This window comes from Plecotus auritus (assembly GCF_963455305.1).
Source record: "Plecotus auritus genome assembly, chromosome: 6".
Taxonomy (NCBI): domain Eukaryota; kingdom Metazoa; phylum Chordata; class Mammalia; order Chiroptera; family Vespertilionidae; genus Plecotus; species Plecotus auritus.
In genome coordinates, this window is record NC_137773.1 from 141,082,166 (window position 1) to 141,103,209 (window position 21,044).

The 21,044-nt window shown below is 50.9% G+C and overlaps 1 protein-coding gene across 10 annotated transcripts in view; it reads right to left on the bottom strand.

Moving 5' to 3' along the window:
* Window positions 1–21,044, bottom strand: part of ATP2B2 (ATPase plasma membrane Ca2+ transporting 2) — a 380,690-nt gene that overhangs the window by 169,230 nt on the left and 190,416 nt on the right. The window contains exon 1 of one of the 10 annotated variants that reach the window (XM_080675177.1): window positions 14,923–15,071. The exons of the other annotated variants lie outside the window; for them this stretch is intronic. The gene's annotated coding sequence lies outside the window, so the exon portion shown is untranslated. Of the gene's footprint in view, window positions 1–14,922; window positions 15,072–21,044 lie in introns of those variants that run through there. 10 annotated transcript variants of the gene reach the window in all.

Here is a 21,044-nt window from a genome sequence, read left to right on the forward strand (position 1 = left end):
GGGGCAACTGGGGCCTCAGTGGGCATCAAAGCAACCAGTCGTTCCAGCCGCTTGGCTTTTATATATATATAGATGGGGGTAATAAGAGCCAGAGGGATGTTGTAGTAACTAAGTCCCACAGAGCACGTAGAACAGTGCCTAAGTCAATGGCATTGTGCTCAGTCAGCAGCAGTCTGATTCAGAAACCAATGCTAGAAGGAACTCAGGGGTCTGTGGCCAGCAGGTGCATCTGGCTGCCAGGGACTCCTAGTATGCTGGACCTTCACCTGAAGAGGGCTGAGCCAATGAGGCCGGTAGATCACCTTGAACTTTCTGCGCCTTTCTCCTTACTGAGAAGCCTCTATTTGCTTCCATTGATATTTAAAAATGTCTTATTTGCTTTGAGGGAAATGTCTTTTCAGGTTCATGTTTTCTGCCCTTCTGTTCTCTCTTTTGACCTTTGAGCCTGTTTTCTGACTTTACCTCCTGCCTTTGTTTGCATGTGCCTTTTTGAAGCCAACCTTTTGCACCCAACTTTTGTATTTGAGCTCAGACTCCCTGGCATCCTCTGGGTCTCAGGGCTACCTGGTTGGGGAGGGACAATGACGTGTCCTGTTATGCCACACCATCCATGCCGGGGGAAAGAAGGGAAGTGCCAGCCCCAGGTGCACATATGCTAGTGCCTTCATGTGAGCATGGGGGCATAGAGAGGGCACACCACAGCTGGGAAAAGGCAGGGCTGGCAGCTCCGGAGCCAGCGTCATGTGCACTCACCTCTGCTGCCTCTCATTCAAAGCCTGCCGAGCCACCTGGATGGCCACAGTCCACTAGGGACAGAATAAGGTCATGGGTATGAATAAAATGATCCCCTAGGAAAGAAACAGAAACCCTCTGAATTTATATCTGCCAGTAAGTGAAAGAACAAGCAAGAGAAAGAAACAGCAAGTTGCCAGATTTCGTTGATTCTAAGTCGAATCCTATGTTCCATCATGATTTTTTGTATCGCTAAGAAAGATAGAGGGCTTCCAGCAAAACTATGACTTGTCATCAGCTCCCACATATATCCTGATCTCAGGGATGTGAAATGTGGAAAAAATGTACATTCCAGAATCGACAAAACAGGATATTAATAGAGGTTACATGAGGCACATGTGGGGAGAAGAAAATTAGTTATTTTACTATAGATCCTTCTGTATCATTCCCTTGTTTCAACAAGCATGTGATATAAATTTGCAGTTTAAAAAGGGAAATAGGGTTTGCCAAATGGTTGTTGCCTGGCTGCTTTTCTGGCCACCTCATGGGTGGGCAGCTCTGGGGTGCCTTGCTGGGGGAGAAGGCTGGGACTTGTGGGGTGGGACAGGTAAGTGTCAGGTGTGCTCTTTTCAGAGCTCAGCTCTATATGGGTTTAATCAACAGAAATTTCCCTTTATTAAGTCCTGGTTCCTAAACGAGGTGTCCTCAAGATAAAAAATACTCAGAGGACTACAAACGATGCAACAAAGCCCAATTTCCCAGAGAACTGCACGCCACCAAGCTCTTCCTCTCGTGCCTTCCTCTGCTTTCTCCTGCCTCAAACCATCCTGCTGCGACCTGGTGTAGACCCACCTGTCTGCTGCCTTCTCCCCAGCTAGACTGTAAATGGCAGGAGACTAGAAACTGCATTTGCGTCATTTAGGCCGCACCTCTTGCCCACTTTCTCTCCACCCCACCCCCACAGGGAGGTGGGGTGAGCATGAGGTTCCTGGGAAACCTCCCACAATCATTCCTTCCCTGTCTTGCAGATAGCGGGTCAGGTGTGACGTTGAGGCAGGACACTGCTTTCTCCTTCACAGATGCACAAAACAGAACTCGCCAGCCCTCCTCCCCCCGCCATCCTAGGCCCTTAAATACAAGAGTAAATGAGATAGTAAGCTTCCAGCAGTCAAGAAGGTGATTGAGAGAGGCAGACAACAAACAAGGGAATAAATACTGAAAAGAATGTCAATTGTGATAAATTCTATTAAAAAACAAGTGCTGTGACAGAAGAAGCTCCTTTAAATAGCCTAAGTGGGGAAATACCATTTAGCTTGATGAGAAGGAAGCTATCTTGTAAGGAGAAAGAGAAAACGCATTCTGGATGGGGAAACAGCACACACGAAGGCCCCGAGGCAGGAAAGAGGCTGATGAGTTCATGGAATGGAAAGGAGGCCAGTAAGCTAGAGAAGAGTGAGTGAGGAAAGAGGGGTGGGTGGGGGGCCAGACTATGAAGTGCTCACAGGCTATGGAAAGGAGTCTGGATCCTGTGCATCATAGGGAGGTCTATTGGGTTTTAAGCAGAGAGCACCACAATCTGATTTATATTGTTAAAAGGATCCACCTGGCCCCTTAGGGAAAACACATGATTGGGGTGGGATTGGGGGACAGCATATGGAGAACCAACAAGGAAGTTCATTCTTTCATTTATTCATTGTGTTTATCCAAAAACATTCTAATGAAATCTCTGAAAAACACAAAAATGAAAACAAACCAAGCTCATCAGCTGGGGCATGACCCAGAGGTCCAGGGTCTGCAGCCTGGGAGCTTACAATAAGGGGAGAGGCACAAAGGCTTCCTGAAGAAAAAGGCATTTAAGGGGGGCTTTGAAGAATGGCTAAGGGGTGTGTTGGGGATGGGCACAGCTTGGGCAAAGGCTCAGAGGTGGGGAAAGGGCAGAACTATACTCCAATTTCTACTGAATGACTAAATTCTTGACTGACTTAGTGGATGAAGTAATTAACTGAGGAAGATGAATCATGGAGGAGATGTGGGCTACATCACAGATGTACTGAATGCAGGCCGAGGAGTCTGGGCCTATCTATTTGGCAATGGGGAACAGTGGAGACCTTGACCAGAAAGGGGCAAGCCAGATGACATTCTTGGAATGGTCCCTTGCTGACCATGGGGGTCCATGGAGAAGGCTGGGGCAAGATTCAGGGAGAGAGGGAAAGGGCAGGGCCTGGCTCCCCCTCCCATTCTGATTCCATGGTTAATAATAATAAACAGCTGATACTTCATTGAGTTTCCTGTGTCAGGCCCTGTTCTAAGTTCTTTACATCTATTAAATTATTTAATTCGCACAAGAAGTTGGTGCTATTATTTACTTCACTTTTGCAGGTGAGGAGACTGAAGCACAGAGAGGTTAAGTCACTAGTTCAAGGCCACACAGCTAAGAAGTGCTAGGCTTAGAATTAAAGTCTAGGGTTTGCTCTTAACCACTACCTGTGCTGTCTCGTCCATCTATGATTCCACAGTTTTGCAATCTGTTGTTTTGTCTCCCTGGCAGAAACAATCTCCATCTAGATAGTATGTTCCTGGCTGCCCTCTGAAGTTCCAAGACTATAACTCATAGTATATGAACTGATGGGCTCCCACTCATGGCATCATTATTAACCTGGGGGACCAGGAGTGAGTCCCTGGACTTCTCTGAGGGACCTGTGTCCCCATCTATAAAGTGAGGATAAGAATGCCTTCTTCGCAGGATGAACATGAGATGGAAATGTTTCTGGTCAGGTGATAATCACAGCAGTGACCAGGAATCGGACAGGAGCTACACAGGGCCTTTCACTCGCATTGTGCATAATCTCCACATGGCTGCAGTCATTTCCCCCACATAGAGGAAAAGCAGCTGAGGCAGAAAGGAACAATAACTCACCTACAGGTATTTGAACTATAGTTCCCTCGGTAGCTGCTTAAGAAATGTAAGTCCTCTCTCCCCAAAATGTGGACCCAGTGTACCTCCAACTTAATGAGGGTTACCCAGTGTCTTTTAGGGATTGAGGATGAAGAGCAAGGACATGGTTGATTCCTGGGCCCAGGCCTGTTGTTGCCAAGGGGTCATCTTAAGGGTGTCCTGAACTTGTCCCTGTGCCCCTGTGGGCAGTTGTGTTGGAGACACATTCCGGGTATGAATGGCCCTGTTCCTGGCTTAAGGTCTGGCTCAAGGCTCTGCCCTTTCTCCTGGAGGGCTGGGTAGTATGTGAGCATAGTGGGAGAGGAGGGGTAGTCAACACCATGGACAGAGTCCCAGTCCTCTGGGCTCTCCCTTGGCAACCTTGGGCAACTCTGCTTTGGGCCTTAATCTCCCTGTGAGTTCAGCTCTTCCCAGAGACCAGTCTCCTCCTCTATAAGTAGGTATTTTAGGTATTTCTGTGTACCTCACAGGAGCCTTTCACACTTGTAGGGGTGCAGGAACACTTGTGCATAGAGAGCCCAGCATGGAATGTGCTCGGTTAACGATGGCTGTAATTATTCGAGGTTGCCTTGGAGGCTGTAGTGCGGCTTGGGGGAGATTGTGGTGTAAAGGCTTGTTGGCCCCTTTCCAAAGCCAGCATTTGCACTCATGTTTCGCGACTGTAGTCCCCTTGTAGAGGTCTGACTCAAGGTCACTCTCTCTTCAGAGAGACTTTCTGGAGAAGGTTCTCAGGGCAAGGGAAGTTATTGGAATTCCCTTCCCCTGAGGCCATCGGAGAAGATTCAGTCTCTGAGAGGGCAGAGAAACACCCAGAAACAGCCCTGGACCACAATACCCAGCCACACTTAGTTCTGTTGTCTGAGCATAGGGGTAGCCAAGGCCACAGACTCCGCCCTACGCTGGTCCCATTTTATAGATGAAGAAACTGAGGCCCTATGGGGTCCAGTTGGTGAGGATCCCAGTCTTGGCCATGGAAGTCATTCATGGTTCAGCCCCCAGCTGGATATCTGCTATCAGCTGCCACTTTCTTCTGGGGCTGCCTGGGCTCCCCAGTGAGAGGTGTTTCTGGAGCTGATTCATGTCTGGGTCAGTGAGGAGCCTGGCACATGGCCAGCACACACCAAGTCCTTAGCCAGTATTGATTTTATTGATTTACATTCTCTCCCCTCTTCAAGATCCTCTGAGTTTAGAAACCCAAAATTTGCTGGAGGTGGGATGGGGAAAAGGGCCGAATTTTAATATGAATTAAGTCACATACATTGATAAAGTTAAAGTGGCTTAAAGAGCTCTTAATATCCTGTCTTTGGATAGTTGCTAGGAAAAACTGGGTTTAGCAACCTTTGCATTGCAAATAAATATGACATCTTTGACACTGTCTTGCCCTGCCTGGGTACCCTTTGCCAGCCTGCAGTGCCTATACCCTAGCTGCTGGGCTGTGTACCTTCCATCTGCCTCCTTCTCTGAAGAACCACCCTGGGATGAATTGCAGCTGCTGCTGGGTCAGGCTTGCTCCTAGATCCACACAGAAGTGTACACACACTCAGCCATGAGCTCCTTACTGTGTTCCTTCCTGTGACTGATGATCAGTAATGCCAGAGCAATTTTGAATCTTAGACATTTAAAGTGCTTGGAGGCCCTTTTTGACCCCAAAGTCCTTATTTCAAAGATGGGAAACAGATGTCCAAGAGGGACTGTGACAGGTCCAAGGTCACTGCCAGTGTTTGTCAAAGCCAGGCTGCACCTAGGTCTCTGCTCCTCAACGCCTTCCCCAACCCATTTTTGTGGCCCTGACACTGCCTGGTGGCTGGACCAGCTGGCCAGCCGGAGCTTTTGCTCTCTTCAGGAGGGAGTTTTGCTGTGTCAACTCTGCAGCAGCCACTGAGAAGACACTTGGAGGCCAGGAAGTGCTGGCTTATGCAGTGGTTGGCCGGCTCAGCTGACCTTGGACACAGCCCAGCCCAGCCCCTTCCCCTGTACTGTGGTAAATAGAGAGAAACATGAAGAAAGAAGGAAACCACATCTGGCTGCAGCTTCTTCTAGAAACCATCCCTCCCCTGTCAAGAACCCCCTTCTCATAAGAATCATAGAGTCCTAGACTAACACAGGCAAGGAGGCAACATCAAGCTGGTGACTGGACATTGGGGTGCGGTTCTAGCACTGGGGGGAGGCAGCTGTGTGACTTTGGACAAACCAACATGCATCTTGGGCCTCAGCTACCCCATCTGTAAAATGAGTGTGGTCTGTATTGTTATTTTATTGAGCCAAGTGTCTATTTTAGCTACCATTAATTGAACTAGAAGAGACTCGTTAAAAGTTCATCAAATAATAATTGCCTACACCAGTGGTGGGCAAACTGCGGCTCTGTTGACTAATGAGTTTGCCGACCACTGGGATAGGGGCTTAATCACAAGGAACAACAACAGCCTGTAATTACTGGAATCGAGAGTCTAGGTCAGTGGTCGGCAAACTCATTAGTCAACAGAGCGGCAAACCGCGGCTCGCAAGCCGCAGTTTGCCAACCATTGGCCTACACTTTTGCAAAGTACTTCCCTAAGCACTTTAATTTTATTTAATTCCCACAGCCATCCTATGAATTGGATACTTTCATTATCTCTATTTTTACAGATGGTGGAACTAAGGCACAGAGAAGTTAAGAAACTTGTACAAGGTCACACAGTAAGGAGGTGGTGGAGCAAGAATTGGAATCCTAGAGTCTGTGCTTTTAACTCCTCCCTGTACTATCATCTTTGCTGTTTGTTTTGAGCTGCGAATTATTAAGCACCTACTCCATACAGGCACTCTGCTGGGCATATGATACACACATAAACGTGCTGGCTTCTCATAACAACCCTAGGAGGTGGGTATTCTCATGCCCATTCTTTCAGAAGAGGACACAAAGGCTCCTGTGAGGTACACAGAAATACCTAAAATCTCATCATGACTGAGCTTGGGAGAATGGCTTGTTCCCACCAGCCTGGTAGCCCTGTTCTAAATTCTTTATAGGTTTTATCTTACTTACCATATTTCACTGAATCTGAGATACATCCATTGTAAGATGCAGTACTACTCTATGTGTACTTAAGACAAAGGCATGGCTGGTCTACTGTGACTTGCCAGTTGTAACAGGCACCCTGTTTCAGAGATATCAAAACATGCATCTGGGAACCCACACAATTCAGCTTTAACCACAACAACCCTACAGGGCACTATTACTATCCCCATTTAGCAGCTGAGGGGACCGAGGCTTGAAGATGAAGGATGCATAGCTGGCCAGCCCCCAGACCTCGGATTTGACGCTGGGCAGACTTGGTCTGGAACCACCATGCTACGTCACGGCTGAGTCAGGCCACGTGGGTTGTGTGCCCTGCCCACGGGCACAGATTAGAATGCTGAGAAGACTGTCAGCCAGAGCCTAGCACCCCTTGCTCCCAATGAGCTTGTGGCCCACACCCAACACAGAACCTCAGGCAGGCTGGAGGACACCCCCCAAACGGCTTCCCAAGTATGCCCCACCCCTCCACAGCCTCAACAGAAAACTGACAGCTTAGATCCCTGAGCCAGCCCAGTGAGGCAGGGGTTTGAGGAAGCCAGGCTGGAAAAGCTCCTCTGAATGATGCTCCCCATGGCTCCTGTAAAGTGGCCCCTGGGACGGCCTGGCATGGCCCAGAGGAGCAGCCCAAGCCAGCATGGAGAACATTACCACTTTACAGGAAACTGCTCAGGTTGGCATGGGAGCCCCAGAGAGAGACCTGCTTCCTTCCTTCCAAGCTTTGTGGCTCTTGGACCCTAACCAGGTTCACCCATTCACAGATTCCTCCCACAGGCTCCTCCAACCCCCTGTTCCAGTACAGCATGGCCTCTCACCATCTTTGCAAAAATCTAATCTTCCCCCTTGGACTAGGATGACCTGTTCTGAGGGCCTCTCCCTGGAAGCAGGACAGAAGCTTGACATATTTCGAATGTCTGGGATGACTGGGGTTCCATTTGTGACAGGTTTCTATCCATCACATCACATCATACAAACTGCTTTGTGAGGCAGGTTTTCTCAACCCTACTTTGTCAGGACGCCAAGCTATGAGAGGCAAAGCTACTGGCTTAAGGCCACACAGCAGTAAACACTGGTGCTGGGATTTTAATTCGTTGCATTTCTGATGGCACGAGAGGAGGTCACTTAACTACTGATCTCTGGACAAGCCCTGAGCCAAGTGCTTCCTCTGGTTGCTTCACCAAAACCTCACACAACAAATAGTATAATAATAATAATAACAACAACACTATTATTACCCCAATTTTACAAATGAGGAAACACCCTCTGATCCTTTACCTGGACCATCACCCCAGGCTAGGCACTTTACCTAAATCCCATTTGTCTCTCAGAACAACTAGGAAGGTGCATACTAATGTGACCCTCATTTTATGGAGAAGTAAACTGAGGGTAAGTCGCTAGTTCAACAACACACAGCTCTTTAATGGTAAAGTCACTTATTAGGTAGGCTGTGGCCTGGAATAAGCAATGACTGTACCACATGTCAAATGAAAAAGTGTTTGCAAAGTGCTGAGGATGGATACATTTTAGCTCTTAGTAACTGGTACTATGTTTAACACTTTAGAACTTGGCAATTACTCCACAAGTTTGGTATTGCTGTCCCCTTTCTCCAGGTGAGGACACTGAGGTTCACAGAGAGTGAGTGACAGATTTAAAGGACTGTGGTCTCTCAACCTTCTCCTGTGCAGCCCCCTTCACACCTCCAAGCTCCCCTCCCCGCCGCCAGCTCTTCTCTTTGAGTCAACACAGGGTTTGCTGGAGTTCCTGCCCATGAATTCCTGGCTATGAGCAGCCCTAGGAAGCTCCAAAAAAGTGGACTAAAGAATGATCACCAGAGACCTGGGTTCAAATCCCAGAGCTGTCCCTCACTTGCTGTATGACTTGGGCATATTCTTAACTTCCCTGATCTTGGTTTCTTTATCTGTAAAATGGGTAATAGGAAGAAATAAGACACCATGCAAAGGACTTACTAGCAGTAAATAAATATTAGTGACTATAGTGGGTTGAATACCATCTCCCCTCAAATTCATGTCCAGCCCTAGCTGGTTTGGCTCAGTGGATAGAGCGTCGGCCTGTGGACTGAAGGGTTCCAGGTTCAATTCCAGTCAAGGGCACATGCCTGGGTTGCGGGCTTGATCCCCAGTAGGGGGCATGCAGAAGGCAGCCAATCAATGATTCTCTCTCATCATTGATGTTTCTATCTCTCTCTCCCTCTCTCCCTTCCTCTCTGAAATCAATAAAAATATATTAAAAAAATTCATGTCCACCTGGAACCTCAAAAATGTGTCCTTATTTAGAAAAAGGGTTTTTGTAGATGTATTTAGTTAAAGATCTGGAGATGAAATTATCCTGGATTTAGGGTGATTATATCTAATGACTGATGTTCTTATAAACAAAAAAAAGGAGAGGACAAAGAGACACCTAGAGAAGAAGGTGATGTAAAGATGGACACAGAGATTGAAGTGATGCAGCTACAAGCCAAGGAATGCCAAGGAGTGCTGGCCACCATCAGAAGCTGGAAGAGGAAGGGGTGGACTCTCCTTCGGGACCTCCAGAAGGAACCAGCCCTGCTAACACCTTGATTTCAGACTTGCAGCCTCTAAAACTGTGAGAGAATCAAGTTTTGCTGTGTTAAGCCACCCAATTTGTGGTAATTTGTTATGGCAACCATAGGAAACAAACACAGTGGCGATTGCAGACTTGCATTGTCTCAACCCCTTCACCCCAGAGCCAGAGGGCAGGAGGCTCACTGAAGACACAACGTGGGCAGGATCACTGCCCCCTCTTTCAAAGGGAAATCATGAGACCAGGGAGCTGACACGACTTGCCTAAGCTCACCCACAGTGACTGAGCTGGGCCCAGAACCAGCTACTTTGGCCCTCAAGCCAAAAGGCCTTCTCTCCCCACCTGGGGATCTCTTTAGCCTCAGGGACGCCAGCCCTGGTCCCTCACCCCACCTCCACCAGGCCCAGCCACCTTGCCCTCCACTCTGACTCTTCAGAAGTTTCCTAGATTGTGTATTATGCTTCTAAGATCTTTATTATTTTTAAAATTTTTTTATTGATTTCAGAGAGGAAGGGAGAGAGATAGGAACATCAATGATGAGAGAAAATCATTGATTGGCTGCCTCCTGCACACCCCCACTGGGGATGGAGCCCTCAGCCTGGGCATGTACCCTGACTGGGAATAAAACGGTGACCTCCTGGTTCATAGGTCGATGCTCAACCACTGAGCCACATGGGCCAGGTGATGCTTCTAAGATCTTAACAACACTCCCTCCATCCACTGCAGGGATCCCAACAAGAGACCATGGTGAAGCCCTCAGCACATCCAGTAGGTTCTCAGGAGTTGCTGTGGAAAGAGTCACCTACTGTTTATTGTTGTCATAGAGCAGCCCTATGAATTGGCAGCCTTCCATTTTCCAAATGGAGTGGCATATTTCCATTTTACAGATCAAAAACCAAGGTTTGACGAGGCAAAGTGACGATACAAGGGCATCCCTAAGTGGCAGAGGTAGCTATTGAACTCACACCTTCTGATTGTCAATCTTGACAACTTCCATTCACTGAGCCATAAATATGAGCCTGAGCTCAGCACTTTATGCCCATTACTTCTCCCATTTGCCCCTCACAACAGCCTGAGAGGTGGGTATTATTATCATACACTTTACTGATGGGTGAACTGAGGCGCTACCCTACTGCTGTGAACACCAGGCCCTTGCCATCTTCTCCATCTACTACCAGCTCTTATAGACATTCAGCTGAATCTGTCCGGGAGAACATTCTCCCTAACTATTTTCTTAAAGTTTGAGGCTCCCATTGGAAGCGAGAAATGAATAACTGCAGGTTCACTGTCCTGGCCAGGAGACCCAGCCCTGCATCCCACACAGAACTGTGTATTCCAGGTAGGGTTAGGGGAGGAAGCCTGTCCACTCCCCCACCCCACCCCTGCCACAACATGTGTGTGCATGTAGCACCCAGCACCTGCACACCACACAGCTCCTCTAAGGGAGCCGAGAGGAGCCACATCCTGCACCTCAGGGTTCCCCAGTACTCTCTATCTTGACCCTGCACCTACTATGTGCCAGCTGCTTCACACACATTATTTAAAATCTTCCACACATTCCTGCTTTAAATCTAACCCCCTTCTAGAAAAATGAAGGCTAAGATTTATAGAAGAGGAGTCATTTCCCCACTGTCAAATGGCTGGCAGAGGCTTCACCAGGACCAACCAGAAGGCCCGGTGGGTCTCTTTGGAGCACCCTTTCAGCCACATTGCTGAGAATATAGCCTCATTTTGGATTTGAAGGTTGACCTGCCCCCAGAAGGGCCTGATTTAGTGATGCAGGGTGAAGCCAGGGCCTAGGGGTGGCAAAGAGGACTGGAGGGCTAGGGACTTGAGTTTCAGTCTCATTCTGCCACCAACTTGCCAGGCAACCTTAGTTTCTCTAGATGTGGCAGGAGTGGGGGCAGCGCATGATGCTCAGGTCCCTCCAGCTCTGAAAGCCTATGAGCTCCCTCAAGCCCACTCTCAATCACCTTGGCTCCCTGGGGCACCTGTGACAATGTAGCCCTCAAGACCTCCTGAATCAGGGGAGGGAGCAGAAACCTGGCCCTCACCAGGTGACTCATGTCCATTGATGCTTGAGATCCACCAGTCTAGAGATTTTCCTTCCTTGATTCCCCTCCTGACCTTGGCCAATAGCAGAAGCAAGATGCTCACCTGCTCTGGTCCCAGGTTCTGGCGCCAACCACGCCTTTATGCACAGCCTTCCACAGTATCCAAGGCTCTCAGACAGCTGTGGGTTGAGGCAGGGCAGGACAGGCATGCCCTGCTCACAGATGAAAAGACTGAGATGCAGAGAGATGAAGTGACTTGCCCAAGGTCACACAGCTAGTCAGGAGCAGAAGCTGGGCCTGGTGTGCTCATCTTTTTAACGTGGAGTCAGACATCTGGGGAAAACGAGGGGCCCAAACAGGCAGCTGCTGCTTCTTGCCCGGGACCTGAGAGAGGTTGGCAAGATTCCCTGCTCTCCAGAGAGCACAATGTGACCTTGGACCTGGCTGGGCCTTAGTTTCCCTCTAACAAACAGACCCAGGCCAGGTAACATCTGCGTGTACTCATCTGCTTTGGTTTTTTAGGTGCTATCAATTCCATGTGGTAAAGGGGTGGCAGTGTTATCTGGCTGCCTAAGACAGGTCCACATGTGCCCAGGGAAGGCTTTGTCTTTACCTACAGGAGACCCTCTAGACCAGCCGTGGGCAAACTACGGCCCGCGGGCCGGATCCGGCCCGTTTGGCTGCTCTATCCGGCCCGCGGAGCTGAAAGACCGTACCCTTTTATGTAATGATGTTTACTTTGAATTTATATTAGTTCACACAAACACTCCATCCATGCTTTTGTTCCGGCCCTCCGGTCCAGTTTAAGAACCCATTGTGGCCCTCGAGTCAAAAAGTTTGCCCACCCCTGCTCTAGACCCTTTCTTGGATCCTCACACACACACACACACACACACAAAAAAAACCACACAAAAAACCCACACATTTTTGACCTGTTGGTTCTCGAGATTTTGGCACCCCAAATTGGAACTGGACTCACACAGGAGGGGAAGTGAGGGTCTAAGATGGCAGGCAGGGGGCCTGATGGCCTGGCTTCCATCTCTGCATGTTCTAGCTGTGTGACCTTGGGTGAGTGTCTACATTTCTCTGTGCTGCTGCTTCATCTGTGCAGGAGAATAACAAGGCCAGGCGAGGCCCCACCGTAGTGATGTATGCAGAGAATTTGCTCAGTGAGTCCTTGCTGGGTTATTATTTACCCAATTCCCCTGACCCATAATTGTGCTGGGTAGGGAGAAAGGGAGAGGGGGCAGTTGGAGAACAGATAAAGGGGCCCAGCGATTGTCTTTCTACAGCGTAAGCCACAGGCAGCTTTTCTGACCTTCTGTCTGGAGAGGACTTTGGAGAATGTTGGAGGCATCTGGGGCCCCATCGCTCAGAGATCCCCCACCAGTGTGCTGGTTTCCTGGTGCCAGAGAAGGGGGCCTGTGGGGTCCTGGTGGTCTGGGTCATGGGAAGCTGTTGCGCCCGCCCCCTTCTGTCTCCTTTCCAACACTGGGCAGCCTTCCCTGCAGAACATCAATAACCCAAGATGGCCTTGCTGAATCCAATCCCAGCTCTCTGGAAATGTGGGCTGGCCCTCCCCTCAGGCTTGTGTAGGGCTGCGGCTGCCACTTGGAGGCCAGTGTCCTTCTGTCCTCACGGGAAGGCCCCTGAAGTGCTAGCCTCTCCCCAGTGCCCAGAGGCACCTTCAATTCCACGAGATGCCTGGAGGCTGAGTGGGGGTGTGCATTTAGTATCCCGCAGAGGTGCTGCATCTGTGTGTGCCCAGGGCTGTCTTCTACATGTGCAACCTACATTCACTTGTGGGCACATTCCAGCATGCCATGTACTTGCCAATGTGCAGACATGCATGCAGCTGGCATTCAGGACCCCATATGTGTGTGCTTATAGCTTTCACACCAGGGCCAGCCCTCACATGGGCACACACCACACTGTGGCTGCTGTAGGGCACTACATGTATGCCAACTTCCCATGTGCAGCCTACTGCATTCCTATGTTTGTGCTACCTGCATATGTGGGCATGCTTTCTTCACAGGTGTGTGTGCGTGCGTGCATGCTGCATTCATGTGCAGGCTGTATTTTGCAGGTGAGCTAGATGGTATATAGGGATGTGAGTATATTCCCAAGTGGTGGACTGTATCTGTAGGCATGGGTACTCTATATGAGTGTCTATGATTGGACTATATCGTGCATTACAATGGGCACTCTATCGTATATATGCATCTGTGCAAATCTGTGGGTATGTATAGGCCCTGATGAGAATGGGACTGGACATATGAAGGTGGCTAAATAACATTGGTATCTTTCCTGGACCCAGAGCCACAGCCCCAAATCTGTCACTGCCCCTTCAAGGAAGTTAATAGGTAGAAGCCCTGGCAGTCTGTACTCCAAGCCCCCTCCTACTGCACACGTCAAAGGGGAATTTCTCTGGATGGCGCCCACCACCCCTGGAACTGCCCTAAATATCAGCTCTGCCTCCTCTCAATGATTTAGAGAGCAATGCAGGTGAGGAGGGGAGCTCCTTCTGCACTGGGCCAGGGGTGTGCATCTGCTGGCGAGTTTGCCTGCTCACTTACCCTTCTGAAGGTCGAGCCAGGCTGGGCCTCTGTGTGGGGACCCTGAGACTCCTGGGGCCCTTGCCTGACTGGGGCTGGCCAGTGCAGAGACCCCTCCCTTCACAACGTGGGTGAGCAGAGGACCAAAGTGGTGTGGAAAGGCCACTTGGCTAGTGAGGGAAGGCTGCCCACAGCAGCCCATCCTCTGGGAGTTCAGAAGTCCCCTGCTGGTTTTCCCAATTTTGACCCTGCAGGGGGCAGGGAGAAGCCCAGGTGTCCAAGTGCTCAGCCAGAGGCCACCCAGACTGGTTGAGGAACTGGGCTTCCAGTTGGCAGAAAGTGCCAACTCTACCACCCAGCATGACTGCTGCAAAACGGCCTGGCCATCCTACTTGTGTCCCCATCCTGGCCCTCTCAGGGACCTGGTTCCTGCTGCCACATGCCCAGGCTGGCTGGCCAGACCTGGTGAGTCCCAGCACGCGGCAGCCTACCCCACCCTCCGTGGGGGGCCTCCTGCTGCCTCTTTCCTGGGACCCTGGCTGGGGTAGGCAGGGTACCCAGGTCCAGGAGCTCAGAGGGAAGAGAACCTCCCCCCTCCCTCCCCCACACACACCTGCTCCCCACCACCAGCTTGCCGGCCCTTGCATAATAACATCCACTGAGGCATTTGCTGTTTAGAGGCTGCTGGAATCTACTTGAGACCCCAGGCATCCGCCTGTCCGAGGCTCCCCTGCCCGTGTCCCCGGCACTCCAGCCCTCAGCCCCAACGCACGGTCAGACCCTCAAACTAGTGTCTCTCTCAGCAGCAACTCCCAATGCAGCCTCGGCTGCTGCCAGATAAACAAGCCCAGCTCGCACCCCCCCTCTCCACGCTGCCACCACCACCACCACCATAAGCGCTGAGAAAAAGCAAATGAAATGAAACAAAATAAAATGGGTGAGGGAGTAAGGGGAGAGCGAAGTGGGGAGCTTTTTATTTTTTATTTTCTCATGCTGGGGGATGCCGGTACTTACTTGGCTACGAAAATCGGCACAAATCCGGCAGGGTTTACAAGCGGGCAGCCCCAGAATCGCGGTGCGGCAGCTGGTGCCGCGGCTGAGCCCAGCCAGCGTGCCCGGTCCCTCTGCAGACTGTACCATCCTTCCCGAGCAGGTGGGGGGGCGGGGGGCGGAGGCGCGGCGCTGGCTTCTAGGAGAGCATCGCACCGGCAAAAATGCGATCTCGGGGGAGGCAGAGGCCACCCCTGCCGCTGCGTTGCCGGAGGCTGGGGGAGGGGGCGGAGAACAGGGGAGGGCCTCTGCGAGGGCTCTTTCTGCTGGGCGGACAGGGGAGGAGAGTAGGGGGCGGTGTGTGGGGGGGTGTTGCTTGGACCGAACCACCACGGTGTTGTTTGCGGTTTTAATTCCTCCCGTGGGATCAAGAGGAACTAAAGCTGGCAGAGTCCCAGGAATCAGCCGGCTCCCTCGAAGTAGGAGGGAATGTCAAGGGCATGGTGAGGATAGGTTTGGGGCTGAGCAGGAGGGAGGGATCCCTCCAGTGGTGGAAGGGGTGGGGTAATGATAGCAGAGAGGGAAAAAATGGGTCTAAGTCCTCCCCTTCTTTCTGGGGGGCCTCCCGTGGCTGGGAAGGGGATCTGCCCCTCCCTCTTTTTAGTCAGGACACTCCCATACCTGGGGGCAAAGGTCACGTGGGGGTTGGAGTGGACTTACACATCTGTGGTTGCAGGGCCTGCAGAGTAGAGCCTGCAGTGAGTTCCCTGCTGCCACCTAAACACTACCTCTGCAACCCAGCCACAGGCCGGTATGCACTCCCACCTGCGGGGGCTGCAGGCCTGGCAGAAGACCCCTTTAAGGGGTGCTTTCTCTCCTGACAGGTACCCACTGGCAGGGATGTCTGCATATGTCTTGTGCATCTACATAATCCATGGGGACATCTGCGATGAGTTGGGGGCTGGCCATATTGGGGAACAGATGATGTCCAGAGCACCTCAGGGACTCCCAAAGAGGGGTGGAACCCCTCCCACATCTTCCTGCCTCATCTCTGGCGGAGCTGCTGCTCCTTTAATTCCAGAATGGTGGGGGCAGCCCTAGGAGCAAGGTTAGGAGGTCACAGTGGGTGGAGGGGCTTCTCTTAGCTTTAGAAGCCTCCCACTCCACTGCCCTGCCCCCTCCAGGAGGGAGTGCTCTGCTTGGGAGGAGGTCACTGAAGGTGGAAGGACCTTCAGGGCAAGTCTCAGGGCACCTGTCAGTGTGGAGGGGGTGCATGGGGGGGGTAGCGCTGAGAGTTGCCCGAGGAGGCAGCTCCAGATGGAAGCTGCCTCCTTCCCCTGCCCCCACCCCCTGCCCACTTCTGAGCTGCCTGCCAGAGTGTCCCGAGCTGCCGCTCCATCCCTGGGCTGGCACAGAATATCAATTTGTCTCGTTAAGCTGAAAGTCTGCACTGCACCAAAATCAGAACTGGCTGGGCAGAGGGGCATGGGAAGCAGAGAGCTGAGAGCACCACAGCAGGGCCCCTGCCAGCAGGACCACACTGATAACCCCTTACTCTTCATTGCCTCCACCATTACCCCTCCCCCCCAAGCCCCAGCAAGGGTCCCATTCTATCCCTGGGCCAGATAGAGAGGACTCAATGCAGGGAGGATGCTGAGAAACTAAGGATGCTGAGCACTGGGTGGCCCTGGGTTTCACTGGGCAGGCAAAGCAGGTACCTAGCTAGGGTACCAGAGCAGCCCAGGACAGCTCTCAGAAAGCCTCTTGCCTCCCACCAACAGCCCAGGACAGGGAGTTCCCACATGGGCCCACTTTTTGGGGGTATGGATGGGGGACTCCACTGGCCCCTTCCAGGCAGACTTCTAAGTCAGCCCCCGTTCCAGGGTTGGGCCAGGCCAGGAGTCCCCTTTTCTCCAAGACCTAGAGGCAGCCTCTGTCCCCCAACATAGGACTAAGTAAAACTGATCTGAGATGGCGGGGTGAGGGTGGCAAAGAAGGGCAGAGGGTGAAAGGCATATTGCAGCTCATATGCAGTTGGTCTGAGCAAATGAGTCTGTGTTCTGAATCCCACCATTATTACTATAACATCATTGGGGGCAACACTTTCCTAGATTACAAAACAAACAGCCCCTCGAGGGACTGGTTATGAACCACCATTTCAACAATAATTATCCTTCCCATGTCCAACACAGTTTACATTTTCAAAGGCCACCTTGCCTGCAAAACAGTAAATCCCTTGATCCTCATAACAACTACTGGAGTGGCTGCTGAGCACCCAAGTTACAGATGAGGAAGCTGTGTGTGGCTCAGAGGTTTGTGGTGGCCAGGACAAGGTCCCTCAGCTAGGAAGGAGTAAGCCAAACCTGTGACCCAAGACAGACTCCAAGCCCAGGGCTCTTTCCGTGTGGAGGTCAGCATGGTGTGGGATGGCTGGGAGCCCTCACACTCATCTACTTGGAAGTCCCGAGTCCTACCTGCTCACTGGCCTGTTTGTGGTGGCTGGGCCTTCACCAACAGACACCAAATTCTCAGGAATTCCTGGGTTTTCGTTCCCAGAATCAAAGGCTAGAATTGGCACCTGGGTAAGCTTCCATCTCCTTGGCATTCCAGGCCTTGTGTACTTCTGTATCCACACCCTAATTTCGGGATACCCACCCTGCTAACTTCTGAGATAGTCCAAATGCTGAATAGCATAGTTTGAAAGTTTTTCCTTAGGTTAGGCCCATGAACTTCGACTCAATCTTCAGAGTCCAACTCAAGTGTTCTTTTCTCAGACAATCCTTCCTGATTCCACCAAGAAAAGTAGTTCATGACTCTGTCCATCCTCTGACCACATCGTATTGTGATGGTCTACACATCTGTCTCTCTCATTGGCCTATGACCACATAAGCTGTCTCCAGAGTCCCAGCTCCCAGCATGTGGTAGATGCCATAGTAAAACCTTGAATGAATCCGCTGTTGTGATTTTGATTCGTCAAATGCCAGAACTAGAAGGCCCTTCAAGGACTCCTATGCAATTCTCCTATTTTACAGTTGAGTAAACTGAGGCCTCAAGAAAAGGATGACTTGCCCAAGGTCAAGTGTGGAACTTGATCCCAGATATTTGTCCACTCCCTGCCTCCTGTGCCTCCCCTTCCTGCAGCAGACACACCTGGGGCATCTGGCCTGTCCTTACAGGATATGTTCAGAGGCAGGGCCAACTGGACAGGCAGAGGTGTTGTGAAATCAGACAAATAATGGCGCTAGTGTTGCAACTCCGGGAAGATTGGAAACGACAGGTCAGGGTTACCTACAGGGAAGAGGGGGAGAGAGGCAGGAAGCTGGCCAGGAGGATTACTGATTTGGTGGACATGGAGCGAGGGTCAGGGTTGGGGGAAGGCATGAGAAATGAGGCAGGGGTAAGGGGAGAGCCAGTCTAGTTTGATTTTTAGATGGTGTTTAGTTGGCCAGACCATGTTTTCTCCCTTGGAACATATCCTAGAGCAGGGGAGTGTGGGGAGTGGAGAGGGTCAGTCTGCCTAGGGATGGGGGTGGGCAGCTTGGCCCAATCTGATGGTGGCAATCTGCATAAGGGAGACAGATGAGGTAGGTCCACACAGGTCTGATGGAGGCAGAAACAGATGCACTCAGAGGCCAGCTGTGTCTTCTCTGTAAGCTGTGGGCTCTCCATTGCTTGCCCTATGAGGAGAAGCAGGATTGAGGGCTACATCTGCCCTTACCTTGCCCAGCTCAGGGTCTTCTGACACCTGGGCAGGGATTTTAGGGCAGCTCTTGGGTCAGCTGCTGTTACAAAGAGATGCTGACAGGGCCCCTTAGGGGACAAGAATCCATCCAAAGGCTGCTCACATCCCTCCCTTGTCTGACCTCCACAACTCACCTCAGAGAAACTGGGCTTCTTCCAATTTTACAGAAAAGAAAATTGAGGCCTGGAGACCTCGAGCGACTTGCAGGGAGTTATAGAGCCAGTGAGGACAAGAGGCGAGGTTAGAAACCATATCTGTCTCACTCAAGCTCTAGACCCTTCCCTCTGTCCCTGCCTCAAGTTACCTAAATGTGAGGCACATAGCTCAGGCTCTCCTAGGACCATGGCCTTGAGAGGCCACAGAATGTGTGCCTGGGGGACCACATGGCCTGTTTTGTCCCAAGTCGCTCCTCCACCGTCTGCGGGCCCATCCCCACGCCTACCAAGGCCCCAAACTCTCTCAGCCAACCCAACCTTGGGCTGGGACTTTGTGGCCAGACAGACCTGGATTCAAATTCCAGCTCCTTCATTTACCGGCTATGTGACCTTGGGCAAATGATCCAACCTCCCTGAATCCCAGTTTTCTCATCTGCAAAATGGGGACAATAATACCTATTTGGCAGAGTTGCAAGCTAAAGGAGAAGGCAGCTGTTATTAATAGAAGAAACATGGTAGTGTGGGGGTAAGGGGTAAGATTCTCTGGATAGCTCCTGGGAAATGTTAGGGGGTGGGTCTGTTTCAGTCCCTCATCCCACTGGGGTATGAGGGCTCTCATATGTCACTGGTTGGGGCTGGTCAGGACTGGTCTCTAGGGCCCAAGCAACTCTGCTGAGACTTGAACCCAGGCCCTAATTCCTGGCTCCTCCCCATGGTTCTTACTCCCTCAATAAGGCGGGTGCAGGCCTGACTGCTGGCAAACTCCAGCCACCATTCACACTGACATCCTACTGTGTGTCTCATGATGTGAGCTTCACAACATCCTGGGAGGTAGGTCCTATTTTTATCCCCATTTTACAGATGAGGAAACCGATGCATAGAGAGGTGAAACAATGTTGCCCAGGGTCATAGAATGAGTACGGGAACTGGGGCTCAAAACCAGTGCTGCATGAGGCCCCACTCCTAGCCAATAGACTATGTTGTCCAGGGAGCCAATGGAACCTGAATTTCCCACAGCTGCAGGTGTGGCCTCTCACTGGAACAGGTCATAAATCTTCAGCCTGGAGGGCCTATGCTAGCCTTCTAGCTGGCAGGGCAAGTATGTTGTGATGGTTGACCTTGTAACCCCTCTGAGAGTCCAAGAGGCCAGGAACAAGGGCCAATTAGGGAGTTGGCACTTTCTCTCCTGGGAGAGCCTGAGGAGTCAAGAGCTACCCTGGGAGAACTTCCTGGGGGAGGCTGCCTTTTCCAGGTCTCAGCTATCCTACCACTTTTAGTTAACATGCCATCTTGTTAACAGGCACACATACACACTGCCTTCTCCCATCCATCAATCCCAACTCCTCCCATCAGTCTCCCTGCCTCTTCTCCTGCATCTCCCTCCCATTTATCTACCCCCTGTATTTTAAAGAGCTTTCTCAATTCCTCTAAACCCTTCTTTGGCTCCCCTGTGCCTTCAGCATCAAACCCAAATTCCTTACCATGGTTCATGAGGCCCAGATGACTATTTTAGACATCTCCCATTGTCCTCTGTCTACTTTTCCTACACCAAGCCTCCCTTGCTCCTTAGACACACTCTTGCATTTCCGTGCCTCTGTTCCTTTGCATGCACCATCCACTCGGTTGGGGGCCACCCCTCCCCCTCCCCCCCCCCCCCCACTTCTCTGCCTGGAGCACACCTACTCATCCTTCAAGAGTCAGATCCAGCAACCCCTCTTCCATGAAGCCTTTAATGATTTCCCCTCCATTGCCCCTCCCCTCCTAAAAAGAGATTCTTGCAATTGAACTTTTTATGTGTATCTGACTTGTATATCAGGCTAGGGCCGTGGTTGGCAAACAGCGGCTTGCGAGCCATATGCGTCTGTTTGGCCCCTTGAGTGTGGCTCTTCCACAAAATACCACGGCCTGGGCGAGTCTATTTTGAAGAAGTGGTGTTAGAAGAAGTTTAAGTTTAAAAAATTTGGCTCTCAAAAGAAATTTCAATCGTTGTACTGTTGATATTTGGCTCTGTTGACTAATGAGTTTGCCGACCACTGGGCTAGGGGATTCTCTGGGGATAGGGAATAGGTCTCATCTGCCTGTTGTATTGCCAGTACTGGGCACAGAGCCTCAATAAATATTGATTGAACTGATGAGGGTAGGTTTGTTGAATGAAAAAACAATTCCCTTGGTAGTTTTAAACTAGTATTTGTATCTCTCTGTGGCTCTGGAAATTTTCTTTGCATTTGCTTGGAGTTCCTGGCTTAAGA